This window comes from Phalacrocorax carbo, chromosome 4 (assembly GCF_963921805.1).
Source record: "Phalacrocorax carbo chromosome 4, bPhaCar2.1, whole genome shotgun sequence".
NCBI lineage: Eukaryota > Metazoa > Chordata > Aves > Suliformes > Phalacrocoracidae > Phalacrocorax > Phalacrocorax carbo.
In genome coordinates this window covers 66,595,687-66,613,081 of record NC_087516.1, presented here as the reverse complement: position 1 = coordinate 66,613,081, position 17,395 = coordinate 66,595,687, and the positions used below count along the sequence as shown (strand labels likewise).

At 38.6% G+C, this 17,395-nt stretch overlaps 1 long non-coding RNA gene across 2 annotated transcripts in view; it reads right to left on the bottom strand.

Annotated features, from left to right (window-relative positions):
- Nucleotides 1-362: 362 nt before the first annotated feature.
- Nucleotides 363-17,395, bottom strand: part of LOC135313286 (uncharacterized) — a 51,328-nt gene continuing 34,295 nt past the window's right edge. For both annotated transcript variants that reach the window (XR_010372904.1, XR_010372905.1), the window contains exons 3-4: nt 13,287-13,352; nt 363-2,233 (exon numbers count right to left, since the gene is read on the bottom strand). This is a non-coding gene — a long non-coding RNA (uncharacterized LOC135313286). The remainder of the gene's footprint in view (nt 2,234-13,286; nt 13,353-17,395) is intronic.

The following is a 17,395-nucleotide window of genomic DNA, read 5'->3' as shown; positions in this document are numbered from 1 at the left end:
AAGCTAGAGAAGCCCAGAGTCCTTAGTCCGCTCCTCACAGGACAAAGCTTCCAGCCCTTTCACGAGCTTTGTTTTCTTCCTCTGCAGGCTTTCAAGGACCTTAACATCCTTCTTAAACTGTGGGGACACACCAACGCTGAATACAGTGGCATAATTGCCTCTTTTGCCCTCTTGGCTGCCAGGGCACACTGCTGACTCGTACTGAGCCTGCTGTTGACCAGCACCCCCAGCTCCCTTTCTGCAGGGCTGCTCTCCAGCAGAATCATCCTCTCCCAGTCTGTACTTGTGCCCGGTATTGCTCTGTCCTAGGTGCAGAATCTGGCATTTCGACTTGTTAAATTTCACCCCAGTGCTCCAATCTGTCTAGATCCCTCTGCAAGGCCTCTTGTCCTTCAAGAGAGTCAAGAGCACCTCCCAGTTTGGTATCATCAGCAAACTTGCTAATGGTGCAAGCAACAACAAAATCTGTGGACCACCTGTGTGCATATGTAGACAGCTGTTAAATGTAACCACAAGTTTCCACTAACCTCATAATTGTCTTTGGGGCTTTCTGTAAACATTACAGCACAAATGACTTTTAAAGCAGGTCTAGAAGGAAATAAATGTGGGGACCTCGGCTTCAAGTTATGTTGCATCATGTAGTCTGACACAGGAGCTGCTCAAGGCCACTGTTAAACTTTTAAATTCTTGCTTCTATTTCAGAAATACAGACTCCCTTCCTTATTTACCAAATCAGCAAAGACAAAATAATGTAAATATTACCGGCTATGTAATGCCATGTGAGTGAGGTTTGGATGACTTAGGAAATAAAAAACAGTCAAGTAAATATACTGTATTTACTGAGGGACTTCTTTTAACTGCTCAAAAAAAGTAAAGCATGTCACTTCATCTTCGCAGTACAAACCAGGTGAATCACCATTTTTAACATTGCATATACAGAGTCAGAAGTTACACAGATTTCATATTTTATTAATTACAAGGATCTTAATTATTTTGCTGCTCTCACAGCCAGGAAAAAAATGGTGATGTGGAAAACTCCCAAGCTTCCTAAACTCCTGCTGTGCCTTCTCTCCACTGCACTCTTCACCTTGCAGAGCAGCTTCACTCTCTGGAAAAATAAAATACTAATTTCTGGAGAGAAAAAAAGGACACAAAAATGATTTGGTATAGAGCAAAAATATGCAAAACCAACCATGAGAGGAGGAAGGTGAGACTTCTGTAACATTATATTTCTTTATTTCCAAGAGAGTAATGCAACAGCTGTTGTTTAGGGTATGTCTATGAAGTCTTTGCAACAGGATGAAAAGAGTCTCTGACTGCAGTCTGGGCAGCTGAAGCCAAATAATAACATCACTGTAATGCTGGTCCTGATGGCAGGGCCCGTTGCCCCTGGGTTCATCAAAGCACTAGCCATAGCTGGAGGATTTCAGTTTGGAGTGATCCATGCCTGATAAGCTCAGAGAATGAGGGAAGTAGGCTCTTGTCTATTTGAAAGCTGTAGATGTCCCCTTAACCATTCACCACTTCAGAGACTGACTTTCAAAGTATTTATGCAGCAGCTGTTTGCCCTTTGGCCTTTTCTATAAAAGATTTTTTGCACTCGTGTAGATACATGGTGGCAGCACTGTGAATTTCTGGTGCAGGAGTGCTGAGCTAGAGGAAATTGAAACTCAGAGACCTGTGTAAGATGCTGAGAGTCCAGTTTCTTGCACTGAAACTTTTAATACTTGGTTTTCTACCTGAAATAATTTGAGTTTAATTTTCCGTGACACTGTGATACAGCTGTTCTTAGCTATAGTTGTGGGAGCCCAGCATCTTTTAGACGAAGGAGGAGGAGCAGGAGGAAATATAGACCTTGACATCCAAAACACAAGGGACCTAAAATGAAGACCACTAAAAATTTTTAGTCAAAGCCTCTCTCTTGGTTTTGCCTCCTATAAAGTAAAAATGTTCATAGTTACATCCCTCAAAAAAGGATTTTAGGGATTTCATTATTCGTTAAAGCCCTGAAGAAATACTGTTTGTTCTCTTTAATGAAGTTCTTGGGAAGAAAGCAAGTTTAGTGTTAACATGATCCTGTCTTCCTGTCCTTCCCCTAGAGAGCTATTCCCATCCCCAGTAAATGGCCCTTATTGCACTTCCAATATGGCAGGTAGAACAACAACATGAAATTTTGCCTATGGGAGCTTTGTTGTTTTCCGTACCGTCTTCTCACAGCAAAATAGATACTTGCCTGCAGAGGAAAAGAAACACATTAATAGGGATACGTTTTGTTTCATATTTTAAATTAACCTTTGTTTTTAAATGTGGGTTTCGTGCCCAGAAAAAAAATGCTGCCATTTTACTCAAGTAAGTAATTGCAACAGAAAGCATTGTCTCCTTGGCACAGCTTCCACCTGCCCTTCTGCTAGGTAACTCCATGGGGCTGGTACTGTGGTGCTTCACAGTAACAAGGATGGCATAAGGCAAGGCAGAGCCATACCTGCCTTCTGACATGGGAAAGGCCCCAGTTCCAGCTCTGAAACGTGGTTCTCTTCCCTGCTCTGACCCTGTGGCCCTCAGTACGTGCACACTCAGGGTGAAACTGAGCTTTTGGAGCAGTAACCAGAGATCTCCTCTCCTCCAAAAGAGTAGCCTTGTTCTTCAGGAGTAACAGGAGTAGTAGTTTGGGTCTTCTCTCCTCCTGAGGGCTAGTTCTGTTCTCCTCCTGCTGGGATGGGGTTTGCTTGCCATTTAAAGCAGTAATGAGATTAATAAATCAAGCTTTTCTCACAAATATTAACATAGTTCTCTGCAAACTTAGGCAGGTATCACTGATTTTATTTAACTTGGATCATATTCTGGGATTTTTCTTTATGGCTAAGAGTGTTACAAGCATTTTATTTCAACAAAAGGTGTGATTCTGCTGAACTCTCAGAATTCGTGAACCTTGACTGGGAGGTACAGGCCTGTAGTTCTTCCTATAGCCACAACGCATGGTGTATCCTCAGGAGCTGCTGTTCTCTGTGCAGAAATACACCTCTGCTTAGGGAGGGTAGGATGGATATGGGAAAGGAGCAGCATAGTGCACCTATCATTGTTTTGTCCGCTAGTTAAACCTAATTCCTGACACCAGTTTCAGTCAATTAAATTTCCATTGTTTTCTTTATTTTACTAGTCTTGGTCTTTAGACAGTCTCAAGATAGTAGTAAGAGACACTTATTTTTTGGAGGAGAGGGGGTACCTTTTTAAATCATTAAGGCCAGAGATATAAGGTTCTCTCTAGAGCTCCCTGCACTGTTCGCATTCTCCTTTCCTAGGAGCAGGTTTCAGCATGAACTGATTGTTTTGATGGTGACAGTAATGCACTTCTAGTGACTGATTCTCTTGGGGTCCCCTCTTCGTTCTGTTACTGTCCAGTACAGCCAATCTGACAGTGCTCAGCCAATGAGGCATTTCTCAGAAAATTCCAAAGCATGCTGCAAATGCACTGGTAATCCTAGCACTGTATCAATCCTCAACCTGCATTTGACCAGTTGACTCACTGCTCAACTGCAGGATATGCATTGCCTCAGTTATTATAATAGGACAAAAAAATCCATAAAATAAACACAGAAGAAGAAATAAAATCAGTCAAAGCAAAATATGCACCTTGGAACAAAGCTATTAAAAGATTACTGAGAGGTACTTCAAGGACTGTAATGTCTGTCAGACATGTAGTACTAGAACTAGATGAAATGATTCAACTGATGCATTAAATGCGTTTGGTATAAGCAATTGGAAAAACTCAGTGAAGAGACACAGCCCTTGAGTTGGGTAAGCAGCATGACAGCTGGTGAAAAAATGACAAAATACATTTGCATAGAGCAATTCGTTTATACAGGATGGTACTGAGATGAGCTCAGTAACAGATGCCTGCAATTGAGGGAATAATATCTGAGTTGGCTGGCAAAAGCAGGCTGTCTCACAACCAGGCAATTTTGTATTAAGCAGGCAATTACTTACCCTAATCTCCACACTATAGAGTAGAAATGGATGGCGCAGAGAGACAATATGGATTAAATTTGCTATAAAGAATATTAATGCTGCCAGCCAAATATGCTAAGAGCACTCCTTGTGATAAATACCTGGGTGATCAGCATGCTCAGGTATAGTAATTTGAAGTTAGCAGAAAGTCAAGGTAGATCATGTCTGCAACATCCCTTTGCTCTAAGAGCAAGCTAGGGAAGCATAACTAAACTAAGGGAAAAACAAGAGAAGCAATGACTGCCAACAGTGTTATACGGGGGTTACTTGCTGTCTGTTACAAGTATTCCTTGAACCTAGAAAGGCTAAAGCAATGCGACAGCTGCCCATATGTGAAGTCTGTCATCTTCCTATTGAGGAAGGAGAGACTGAGACTGAGTTTTAGTTTTCTGAACTAAATTGCTTCCAAGCATTTAAGGTGTCAGTTGAACACAGACGCAATGCAGACATAACTGCTTCAGCTCAGTGTATCCAGTAGGTAACTCTCCAAGTGGCAGAGCAAGCAAGTCACGGCAAGTGACCGGCTACCTAATGTACAGTTGTACAATAATGTACAAATGCTAGATTCAGAAAGTAGGGATGAACAAATAATGCGATGCCAATGAGAAAGTGTCTGGGTCATTGCTTCTCCAAAATGGATACCAGGTAGCTTTCGTATCTGCTGTTATCAATGGAAGGCAAATTATGAAAGTCATGAATTGGCTTTTCAAATGCAAAATTTGGCCAGTTCAATTTTGCAGTTTGAAGATTGCAAATCAAATTGAAAATTAGCATGACTAGCCAGAACTTTTCTTAAAACCAGTAGGAGTGGCTTCAAAATGCTTTCAATGCATGCAGCTAAAATATCTGTGTTAATTTTATGCCACTAATATGCCCTAATTTAGATTAATCCAACAAGGAAAGAATTATGGCATCCAACCTTGAGAACAGCAGAATTATGTTATAATAGAACATGTGTGAAATTTTCATCCTGCAAGAAATAGAAAAAAATGTGTAAAGCCTCCAAATCTATCAACCAGGCTAGTTATGAGGCAGTTTGAAGAAAGACTGAAAATGTCCAAAGATGTCAACAAGAAGAAACAACCAAATGTTTGTTGTTCCGTCAGTCTGGCCAGACATCAGGAGCAAAGGACCCCATGTACATAGCAAGTTCAAAGAACAAGATCATCTATACCAGTAACTCCTTGTAATACCTGGGTCATTGTAAACCTGAGCTCTGAAGAACGAGAACAGCTCTCAGATAGAAGTGTGACTGCTCTGAGGAGGCCAAACATCACCCAGGTTAGCAGTGACTTGAAGGAGCTTTCCCATTAGCAAAGCAAAAGCTGCCAAATCTGTCTTCCTTTCTGAGTCCAATGCATAAGACAAATGTGAGGGCAAAACAATAAGAAACCAGGCACAAACTGCATGAGATGTTGGGTCAGAAAAGGAAGTCTGGACAGATTATTCCACAGTCTCTTTGCAGCTTTGCCTTCAGTAAGAAATGTTTGCTTCTCAACTGTAAAACTGTTTGTATAGTTTTTATTGTAACTATAGATTTCTAATTATCATCAACCACAGAGCCGAGCTGACTTTCCCTAATTACTTTTTTTCCAGTTATGTGAACAAGTGTGGCAGTGCTGTTTAGATTAGGTTTGTTCTGTTTCACCAGGATATTTTAGAACAATGTGATTATGCATGGTTGCACCTAGCTACTACTATCATGACAAGTACAGAAGTTAAATTATGAAGCAAACGTAAGCTTTGAAGAAATTTTTATTTAATCTGTATTCCCCTGTTTCATCTGCTCATCCATCCAGCACAATCTGCATCATTATTAACCACACCATATTTCTAAAAAAAGAGTATAAAAAGTAAGACATCTGTGTTATAGCATTAATATATTCAAAGGTTTTTACTTTCATCTTCCAGGCATTAACACTATGTAAGTGCAATGTAGGCGCAACTTACAGCATCGATAAGATACCACAAGAAAAACGTACTAAGTGGCAAAAAAGAAGGAAAAAAAGATACAAGTAGACTGAGTATTATGTAAAAAGAGGACTTTTATTCACAAATAGAGTACTTTTGCCTATTGTTCCTATATACCTTTATTTCTAATTGCTACCACAATTTTTAAGGCACTGAGGCAAGCCTCCAGCAGTGTGCTGAAGGTGTGTTTGTGCTGTTATGCCCTCTGGCTTTGCTGCCAGCCTATTCCCTTAGATCAGAGCCAGAAGGCAGACTGTTTTCGAATACCGATCACCTCACCCGGACCTAATCCTTTGAGTTCTCTTTGGCATCTATTCCTTCTGCCAGTTTCCTCTTCTGTTCCTCTCTTTTCTTCTGAAGTTGACAACAAAGACATCCTCAGGGCCCTCCTTGATGTAAGACCACTCTTGATGTTGTTACAGTGTGGTTTTTTTTTTTGTACCCTAAAGTTGTGCTACTTTTATATTCAGCTAGCACAATATTTGCACACCAGAAGATAAAGAAAATGAGAATATGTTATACAGAATGATAGTTTCTTTTTTATTTGTACACCTTGGTCTTTTCAGTGGAAACCTTTTTTTCTGTCATTCATCTACATACCTGATCAAGAACCTAAAGGTATCTTTTTTACAGGCTGTGCTGCTTATATACCTTAAATTGGCCTGACCTGCCACTTTTAATTTTAAAAAGATGGCTGTATGGGATGTGGATGAATATGGAATTTCTATGAAGCACAAAACTTTTGAACGGTTCCTGTCCTCTGTGATAGTGAGTTTTAAAAGGGAAATCTCCAAAGAGCTAATTAGTAGACAAGTAGAGCTCAGGCTGAACAAAGCTGAAAAGATAGCAGATAACTAAAAGGACCTGGCCATAGCTGACAAAAATCAAAGCACTGACAGAGAGCTGGCAGTAACCTTGGGCTGCTAACTGACAGGGACAATAAAAAAAGCCTCTGAGTGTGGCAGAGAGTGACAGCCACAACCACAGGCTCTCTAAAGAGCCTGAAACCTCCACCAAAACGAAGATATAATCTTGTGCCTGGCAGCACCATACACTTTTCCCTCCCATTCCAAATTGGGGGTATTGGAGCTTGTCTAAATAATTCTGCTGCATGAATGTGAACTGGGAATGGAAATGTCCAAGGCTGGTGTGCAAAGTTTAGTGGCAAACCTGTGGTCTGAGGGGACACGTCTGCAAAAATGTAAGTTTGATTGGGCAACAGTGAAGGTTTCCTTTGCTTAACCTGGCACTTTTGCTGGAGCAGCCACACAGCTACTTGACTCTTACTCTCTGTAAACCTTCACAAGATGAATATATAGCACAAACTATGAGAGACACTTAGTCACTATATGCTCTCTGAAATGTAATACTAAACGGAAAATAAAAATTAGCTTCTCTGTAGTTGGCGGGGCAGGGGAAATGCTTACTGTTTCATCGTGTTCATAGAGGAAAATGTGCTTGATCTGATTCTTGAGGTCACTTAAATTTTGCTTAATAAATTGTGGCAATTCCTTATCTTTGTATGCCCTCACTAATTGTAAACATTTGTACACTGTGATCAACAGCCTGTGAAGCCCTGTTCAGCAAGTTCACAAACTAAGGTATTGAGGAAATGTATACATGTAGCAGGTAACATATTGGACCAGCAACCATGCAAATTAGTTTTGCAAAATTGCCTTGGAGATTGTTTCATACAACAGTATGGATGGTAACTGCAGGGAAACTCAGGCTGCAGAATGCAGAGAGCATTTATGAAGTGGTATCATCATTCCTGAACTTACCATTACAAGAGTTTGGGTGTTGCTTTTGGGTATATGCATGTTAAGACAAAGATTCTAAAACTTTATTTTCATATCTCAGTATTCTACCTGCAATCAATTTATCTTCTTTCATATAGTGAAACAGGGACTGACCTTTATCAGAGTTGGCCAGTTTCTTTCATCCTACAAGCTATAGCGAGCTTACTATATATCAGCAATCCCCACAAGCCCTAGAAAACTGTAACACAATTACTTGGGAAATCTCTTGTTTTGTGGAAGGGATGGAGATGATTTTAAAGTTAAAGAAGAGCTGAAATTTTCTTTATACTCTCCAGAAAATCTTGACACTTCTTAATAATCCTTGGTTTACCCAGTCCCAAACCAGACACTATGCTGCATTGTCTTGGATATGTGTTTAACTTGATCTTTCAGCTAAATGGTGAATTCTGAAATGTCATGCATGTATTTGAAAAATTAAATAAGGCTCGGAAGTAATATCTGCCCAAGACATGCAAGGTACATTCGTATACCTCAGTATTATTATTTCAGTTTGCCTAAAAATATCTTAAAGCTTAAAAATATCTCAGTCCTGTTTTCAAAATTAACACTGCTGTTTAATAGTTTCCATCTATCTCCATGCCAGAGCAAATCCAAAATCTTATAAAAACTTGGCCTTCAGCTTCTAAATCTCATAAAAGAGATAACCTTTTTCTTCATTTACACCTGTCATTTAGCAACCTCAAGACTGGGAAATTCTTTTAGTTAGAAATTGTAATTCTAAACCAGAACACACAAAGGCTGCTCTGTGTGGTGGGACAATTACACACAACAGGGCATCCTGCAGACAGCCCGTGGTTTACACTTGCAGTCAGAGCCATGCTCTATATGAGAATCTTGATTTAAAAAACTGTCATGGGACCCTTTGAATGTTTATATTTTTTAAAATGTCATTCATCCTATTTGCCACCTATTTTCATTCTCTTTTTCATATGACCAAAATAGCCTTTTCTTCATTTCTCCTTCTTCTAAACCATGTCCTTCATCCTCAGTCTTTGGCCTGGCCTGGCCCCCTAAGATTTCTTTTTCCCCTCTTTCTTGCTACATGTCTTACAGTCTCTTTTTAAGCTTTTCAGTTCTTCATGACTCCCACTTTCTTCTCTGCAGGTGTTCCTCATTCCTTTCCTACATACATTTCCCCTGCACCCCCTGCACAGGATGTTTTTCCCTCTTCTTCCCCTCAGAAAGTAACTTTGCTCTTCCAAGTATGTGTTCTTTATTCATTTTATGACACCACTGTGTAAACACATGTGAACCAGAATGACATAAAAGGGCCAGTAAGTATATGGCCATTTCAGACCTTTTCTTGCTTATTCTTCAATGAAACTTGCTTTGACCATTTTTCCTCTCCTTTCTTTCTCAAACTGCATTGTTCTCTATTTTACTGCATTGTATTAGCAACTGCCCCTACTTAAAAAAAAGGTTCACATCTTTATCCTCTGTCCTTACACTGATACAGCTGAAGAGAAAAGCTTTTAAAATATTTTTTTGTTAATCTTAGTGGTTTAATTCCTCAGTGGCTGAAGGGCTGGTACAGGTTAACATACTAACATACATCTATATATATAGTGTGTGTATATATATATACACACACACACACACACACTAAAACCATCGTAAATTGGTTTTGGAAGGTAACATTTTACTGCATTATACTCAATGCATTCAAAATTAATACAGTTTATAAGGGTGACATTCATTTCTGGTAGCAACTGAAACAAAATTGGACCAGTTTAACCGAGATTGACATTAATATATCACTGAGCAGTTAGTTATATCATATGAATTAGATATTACAAATTCAAGAATCATTTGTTACATTTTTAATACAAATTTTCCTGACATAAGTGAGATAGAGATAAATAGCCAGTCACAAAGATGTCATTTGGTCTCTTGGGGCTATATTGATGATTCCTGCTGAGAAACTCTAGCAGCAGTTTACCATGCAATAAAATGTGGAACTGGGCACCCATGGTTTTATGTAGGGGTCTTTTATGATTGGTTCCTCACTTTTTAATATTGATTTTTATGAGGAATTTGTGCATGTGTTTTGGCAGAAGAAACTCCATGGAGAAACTTTGGAGTGTCCTCCATTTAACTAACATTAAAAGAAATGTCATAAGGAAAAGATGAGTTCTACTTTGTTACTATTTCCAGTCGAAGGAGAACAGCTGTAGGTAATGAGGCTTTATTTTGAGTGTTACTCAGGTATATCTCCACTTTCCTTTTCTCAGAACCACTTTGCACAGCCCTTCCGGATGTCAATATACTCACAGTTCCAGTAATTACCTTCAAATTGTTCATACTTTAAAAAAAAAAAAGTTAATTATTTGCATTATCATATTTTATTTTTATAGATTGCTTCTGTATTGCTATATTATGTTGAATTGTTCAAAATCCTTTCTCCCCAAGGTTTGGTATAATTTAGTAGCATATTTAGAAATGCCGCCTTCTTGTTCTGGTTTAAGACAAAAATTCAGAAATGCCAGAATTTCCTCTTGGGCAAATATCCTATCTTCTAATTTACCCTAATGCTGACATTAACCTGTGCTCAGGTTGTGTATTCTTTGTCAAGTACAGTTTTGTGACTCTGGATCCTGTGGACAGCACGTGCGTTTAGCAAGCGCTTCTGATACTTATAGCCAGTAGGCAGGATTTGTTTATCTGTAGCAGTACGGCAATCAGCAGTTGCTCTTACAGTGTGCAGTCTTCCAAAAGTATCTGCTATTCAAAAGATGCTTGATGAACATAGTACTCATTTAGAAATGCCCAAATGGAGATATGTATTACAGATCAGCTCTTTTTATTTATTGTACCCTTGCTGGCACGATATGAGCCTTCCTGTTTAGCTGTCTTTTGCTGGGTCTATACAGCAGAAGTGTGTCCTCTCTGAGCCTCTCTGTGCATACAGAACCCGTTGGCATTGACGAGTAACTAGACGTGGCTGTAAGCCTGTGAGGGCTCAGGCCTCATGGGCCTCATCTTACTCTTCTGAAAGGAGTTCTACATTCCAGTGATGTAAATGAAGGCGCCCCTCATACAGCAGCTATGTGCTTGATGTGCCTTTTCTTTTAATATGCACATCCCTTGAATGCTGCCTGAAATGACCAACAGCAGAATGTAAAAATGAAAGCTGAAGCTCCTTCTGCCAATGCAATCCCAAATCATCTGTTACAGCAGGACTGAATATTTACTGAAGAAACATAGTCACAAAATTAAATTAATATGAACACCGCCAACACGGCCTCACAGAGGAAAAATCTAAAAATCTCTTTTCTTCTAGTCATACTACACTGCACATTCTTCTGTAGGTTTTTTTTTTTTTCTTTTAAGTATCATAAAGCTACCAGACACTGCATGCACACTTTGGTCCAGCATACAGAGATTTTTTGGAGCCGGGGTATCTTTAAGCAACAGCTACAAAGGATTATTTTGTGTATATCTGGTTTATGAGAACTGTGCCTGAAAAATGAATAGAAATTTTCTCTTCTCTTATCATTATAATTTTGAAGTCGTTTGTGTTGCATTAGTTGAATGGTATCTTTTTCAATCTTTTCATTAAAAGAATTTGCTTTCTTCTTCATCAGAAATTTTATTGTAAAAATCTTTTATTTAAATGAAAACAATAAAACCCATGTAGAAGCTATTGCTGCTAAGTACATTTTAGAGAGACAACAAACACTGTAGTGGCTGCTAGAGGTTTTGCTTTTTATTATGAGGCTTCTGTTGAAATATACCTGATGGGAAAGACATATTTTTGCTGGAAATGTGTGCAAAGTAGGATTTTTGTCTATTTTTGTTGGACAAATAATATATCAGTAGCCAAAAGTGTTTTCTTCATATGTTTATTTGGCAAAGAAACCCACAAATTTTCCTTTTGGAGATTCATCTCCACCCTGTAATGCATTCAAGCTGAGCTAAATCTTATGCCTCTTCATGTAGTACAGGATGTGCTTGCTTGCTTGCTTGCTGTGGTGGGATTGCTCCCAGGGAAGCTTGCAGTTGCGTCCAGTTTCCAAATACATGAGTTTTATGGTTTAAGTTACTGATTAAAGGTCACTTCTCTATTTGTATTCTACTTTGACGCTTCAGATGAGATGAAATTCTTGAATTATAAAGCTATTTAGGCAGCTATGAATTGTGCTGAGCAGAGAGAGCTCAGAGTTCAGCTCCCTGATGACTAAAAAAGCCCCAGATTGTTCCCCCAGAAGCTTCGAGGGCTGATCGTTTTGAAGAGACTTTGTTGAGCCCATAAACTGCATTTTTGGAGAGTCTTTTAATTGAGAGTGGCTCTATTAGTCTAATGTATTTTAATACTGTACATGCTTTTAGTCTCATAAGCATATTTTATAAATCAAAAGCGAGATGCACTATTGTCTATAATGCAAAGAGAATATTAACACTATTTAAAAGAACAAAATATACAGCATATGGCAATAAGTATTAAATAAAAATGGGATTACAAAGTAACATCTTCACATTAAAATGTTACTCACTCACATCAGAAAGTGTTAATTGCATTGAAGTGTAAACTACAATTAATTATCAACATTCACCATCCTTGCCTGTTCCCTGACTGCAATAAAGCGATTCCTGAAATGGATCTGGCCTAGTGACACTCACATACCTGTGCCTGACAATTTTAAATGACACTTCTGACCTCAGGTCACAACAGCCTCATGAGGCGGTGCGCTAAATGACTACAGGACTATCAGAGCTCTCACTGTGCTGGGCTTGTCTCTCTTTGCCTTCCCCAAGGATTCATCACATGAAAACTGGTGTGAGGGTGACAAATAGCCTAGGCAAAATGATCTTGTAATCATATAATTTAAGTCCATTTTGTGTGTATTCATTAAAAGATTTCACTCAGTTTCTTAAATATTTTACCAGCACAAGTTTCTAGCATACATTTCATGGGGCGGGAGGAAGGCAGTCAGAGGTCCTTCTCAGTCCAAATAGCCATCAGAAAGATGTTTGCCAGAATTTCAGTGAACACAGCAGTTGTTAACAAAATTATTCAACAGCATGGCTGCAGATGAGCTCAACTGACGTTCTGGTTGCCTTCCCTTCTTTCCCCAAATTACCCCATGTGTATGAAGAAAACACAGGAGAATTCTCACACAATAATTCATGGAAGTGTTTCCTTTAACTCCAGTGCAAGGGAGACAAAAATATGCTCTGAAGAGTATAAGTCTACATTTGTTTGGTATTATGGCTTTTAGATGCCAAAGACAGAAGTGTTAACTTGACCCCATTGTTGTGTAACACTAAGACATTAAGTGTTGGTTCTGCATAGACATTTTCAGTGTGCTTAGTCTTGTGGCAACAAACACCAGTGAAATCTTTTAAATACCTCATAAGTCAGAAAAAGCAAACAGTTAAAGCACCAAAGCTGTAGGGTATTACACGTGGCTTTTAGAAGTTACTCATTGCCTTTCTTTCCAACTGTAAAGTGTATGCTAAGGAAAACTACAGTTATTTGACTGTAGTTACCTGTTGCTAACTGCTCAGTTTCAGTGGGAAAGAAATTTAATGCAGCTTTGTAATCATCTTCTGGCTCTACAAAGACAAGAAAAAAAAAAGTATTTAGATTGAGCAGAAAGCAGTAGGGAATACAGGCGTTGCAGTTCACTTTTTTCTATGTTTCTATTAACATTTATTATAAAGGTGATGTTTATATATTCTGATCCCTTGTGATCCTCAAAGTTAAACTTTCAGTAGGTATAGGCCTATAAACATTAAAAAAATGACACATATATTAGGGTTTGTTGGGTTTTTTTCCATTTGCAAAACGGCTGTTCTATTTCAGTTAGGTTAACTCAAAGAGTAACTTGAATTAAATCTGGAAAGGCTCCCTAGCTAGAACACTTCTCAGTCTTTAGGAGTGTATGACTTATGATAGCCTTTGGCTAATAATTTAGCAAGATTTAGAGCCATTGCATATTAAGTTGCTGACTGTCAACCTTGTCAGAGGACAAAAAGACCAACATGATGAAAGAATCTGCTGTTGTCAGTGGCTTTTCTCAACTATGCTCAAAAACAGGCCTCCCAATAAGAACAGTCAGAAAACCATAGAAGAGCTAAGCCCAGGCACCAAAAATGCTTTCAGTGAGAGCTGTTTGCATCTTTCTAAGAACCAGACAAAAGGTCTACGCCAAGCAGCTCTGTCCGACAATCAGAACATCTTGTATGATGTGAAAATTACACAGCATAAAATCTAGACCACCAAGACATGATAGGCTGGTTCTCATCATAGGTGTGTTACAGCGCTCATTTACCTGTCAATAGTGACACGAGAGAATTCGGCCCTAAGTATTGACTTAATTGTTCTGCCCTCCACTAAGATAATGATAGTGATATCCCATTAATGTGCCAGATAACTTTAACAAATAAACTGGTGTTCATTTTCAAGTAAGTTTGTTTATATTTACCATAGGCAATGCATCAGCAGTTTAATATATATATTATATATATATTAATATATATATATATTAAAACCTGGATTATAATTTGAAGACTTAAGACAAAAACACAGTACTTACAAAGTCTTAAAATTTGCCTGGGAGGACAACCATGCTAATGAACCAATATGATAAATTTACAAACATGTAGATAGTATTGTATGCTGTAATGAATATGGCAACACAGTAATTCCCTACAATAATGACTTTGCAGTCAGGTTATGCTTTATTTATGGACTTACAATTTCTTTTGAGAAAAGACTACCTGCTTCTTACTTTAATTAGTCACAATCTCCAGAATCCAATGAAGCATACTAGTAGCACTAGACAAGAGAAGCCTCTTTTCACCCACAAATAATCCAACACAAATTGCTTCACAGCCATCAAACACTACTTCTCCAGCTCCATCCTTCCAATAGATCTACAAAGCCCTAGTGATAGTTGCAAACAGGCTACATAAAGCAGAGACACAGTAGCATCTGCCACTCTTGAAGCTGTTGGGTTGAAAATCATTCTTCCACCAGTCCCGAAGTATTCGAGAAATTGCCTGTCCCCACAAAAAATCAACCCCAGTACAATCAGACACCCTAAAACATATGCAGTTTAAGAGAGACTTCTAAAGACGTGTAAAACAAGAAGTGAAATATTAAACAAATTGTTCTTTTCCTCCTCATATAATGATGGAGGCATTCTTAATTCAATTGCCAAATTTATATTTTTTCAGTTAGCAATTTTGTGTGATGCATTGTTAAAGCCCTCTACCAAGATTAGGGAATTCAGGCTCTGTCCTAGTTCTAGTATAACTCTTCAGTATGAGGTGGAGTAAATGGTTTTATTCTACTTCCGTTCTCCATTGATAAATGGGGGTAACAGTGCATTTCATGAGAGGTGGATGTTGGTGAAAATTTACTGATAAGCCTGATACTGGCTAAATGCATGTGCTTTAAAAACTGTCCCCTTTCTTTGTTTGTGTTGATCATCCTGGGAAATGGGTAAGTAACAGATGGTTTCTTGACAGTATGGAGGTGAGAATATCTTCTTTTTTTATGTTTGAAAGAGTTTTAGAAAAATGTAAACTGGGAGGCAGGGGAGATTCTAAGCTGCAAATAAGACTTATGAAAACAATAGTCATTAAGGAGCGAATGGTAAATATCGTTTAAAGGAAAACTGAGGCCAGCTGCTTTCCTAAAATTAATCTGTGCTTTTTAATATCAACTACACATTGGTCTGAGCAGTTCATGCCAACCTATCTGAATTCAGATTAGGTTAGCTATAAGAGAAGGTTTCAATGACCAGAAGATTGTTGCAATTAAACCTGCAATGGGTAAGCAATTTTTAAAGATAGTAAACGGAACCCTTTCCCTGATACTGCTGCTAGCAACCCCTGCAAGGGGAAAAAAGTGTTGTATGCTCCTTGCAATTCTTTTCTGAGAAATCATTTACTCTTGATCAATAATGAAAACAAAAGCTACCTCCTACGGCCTGGTATACTGAGTATCAGGCGATTGTATATCAAAGACTACAGACAGAAACACTGACTGAAAGTTTTGAAGATATAATAACTGCCTTTTAAGGAATCACTTAAGTGTTGATAAAAATAAAATTGCACAAGTAAAGTATTCTCTGATCTAAATAATATTGTTCATGCAACTGAAGATAATTTGGGATACAGCTAAAGTGACTCTTGGGGCTGCTTTATTAGCAATGAATGAACAAAAGGAGGAAAAACATAACAGGCTGTTAGAAGAACACCACTTCAGTAAAATAGACATGAATCTAATGGAAATGTCAGTGTCTCAGAGTTATTTTCAGAAAGGAAGGCTGTTAAAACCGTTTTCACCAATAAAATCAGACAATGTACCCCCTCGTAAACCGGACAGATTACTTGCACATGTGCCAAGAATGCACTGAGATAAGGAACTGACCAGAACATAATAAGGAGAGTTGGATGGTTTTTGTCTTGGATACTGCAAAGATGCTTGTGTGTTATTTATAAACAATTATGTACAACATAGTTACTATAAATGACCAAGCCTAGATTTCTCAAGCACAACAGTACCAGGTGTACCATTATAGGAGAGGAAGAAAAAAAAAGATAAAAATAAGTAGATTAAATTAATGGTTCCATACACATGGATTTATGTGTTCTGTCTAGCCTGCTGGTCTCATTCGTCCAGTGAAGGGTGTTGCCTAGACTTAGTAAATACCTTGGGATTCAGGCATAATTGATTCAATTAATAATAATAACATCTCTTTCTCTAAAGTGTTGTTCTATATTTACAAATAAAATGGAAGTTATTATTCAAGTCCTACAGATGAGGAAACTAAGACACTGAGTTTCATGTGATTAGAATAAGCTTGTCCTGCAAGCCAGTGAGAGAGTCCACCAGAGTCAGGAATGGAATCAAACTTGAGGCGATTGCCCCTGGGTCATGCTGATTCCCCTTAGGAAGGCCTGCATATATAAGTCAAATGCCACATTTTTTTTTAAATATACAGGATTAGCTGCTTAACAGACATGTACTGGTTTATGTTTTGGATGTAGAGAACAAAAGTGAGCAAAAGCACTTACTCACTCAAGTGGGTCAAGATCAAGCCATATAATAAAAACTAACATACGTATGATGTATCAGAACAAACTATCTGGAACCTCAGATCACAGAAATTTGCTGTGGGGAAAGACATATTAGGTCATCCATTTCCTTCTGCCTGCACTTGCTCTTTACTGCAAAAGAGGTTCCTTCTTTTCCTTTTTGTTAGCAGGTCCAAAGGCTCTCTTCCTCAACGCCTTCACTTCTCACCCTCTGTCTCAGCTTTAGTTCCATCTTGAACCTCCCGTCTGTGCCTTCATACACTTCTCCCTACACCAGATTCACAGTTCTGAGGCTTCATAGGACTCTCTTTCGCTACCCAAAATACTGAAAAACATAGCACAGTGGTACAAAAGAGGTACTGGAAAAGGGGATGGGAGGCATAGAGCTTAATCCAGCGTCCAGCACTGTCTCTCCATTCTCCCATGCCACAACATCAATCCACAGCTTTACCCATGCGTGGACATTGCAGAGGCAGTCACAATGACACAAGGGGTGCCATGGCTGCTGATTCTCCATTCCTCACTTGTAAACATTCACATATGACAGA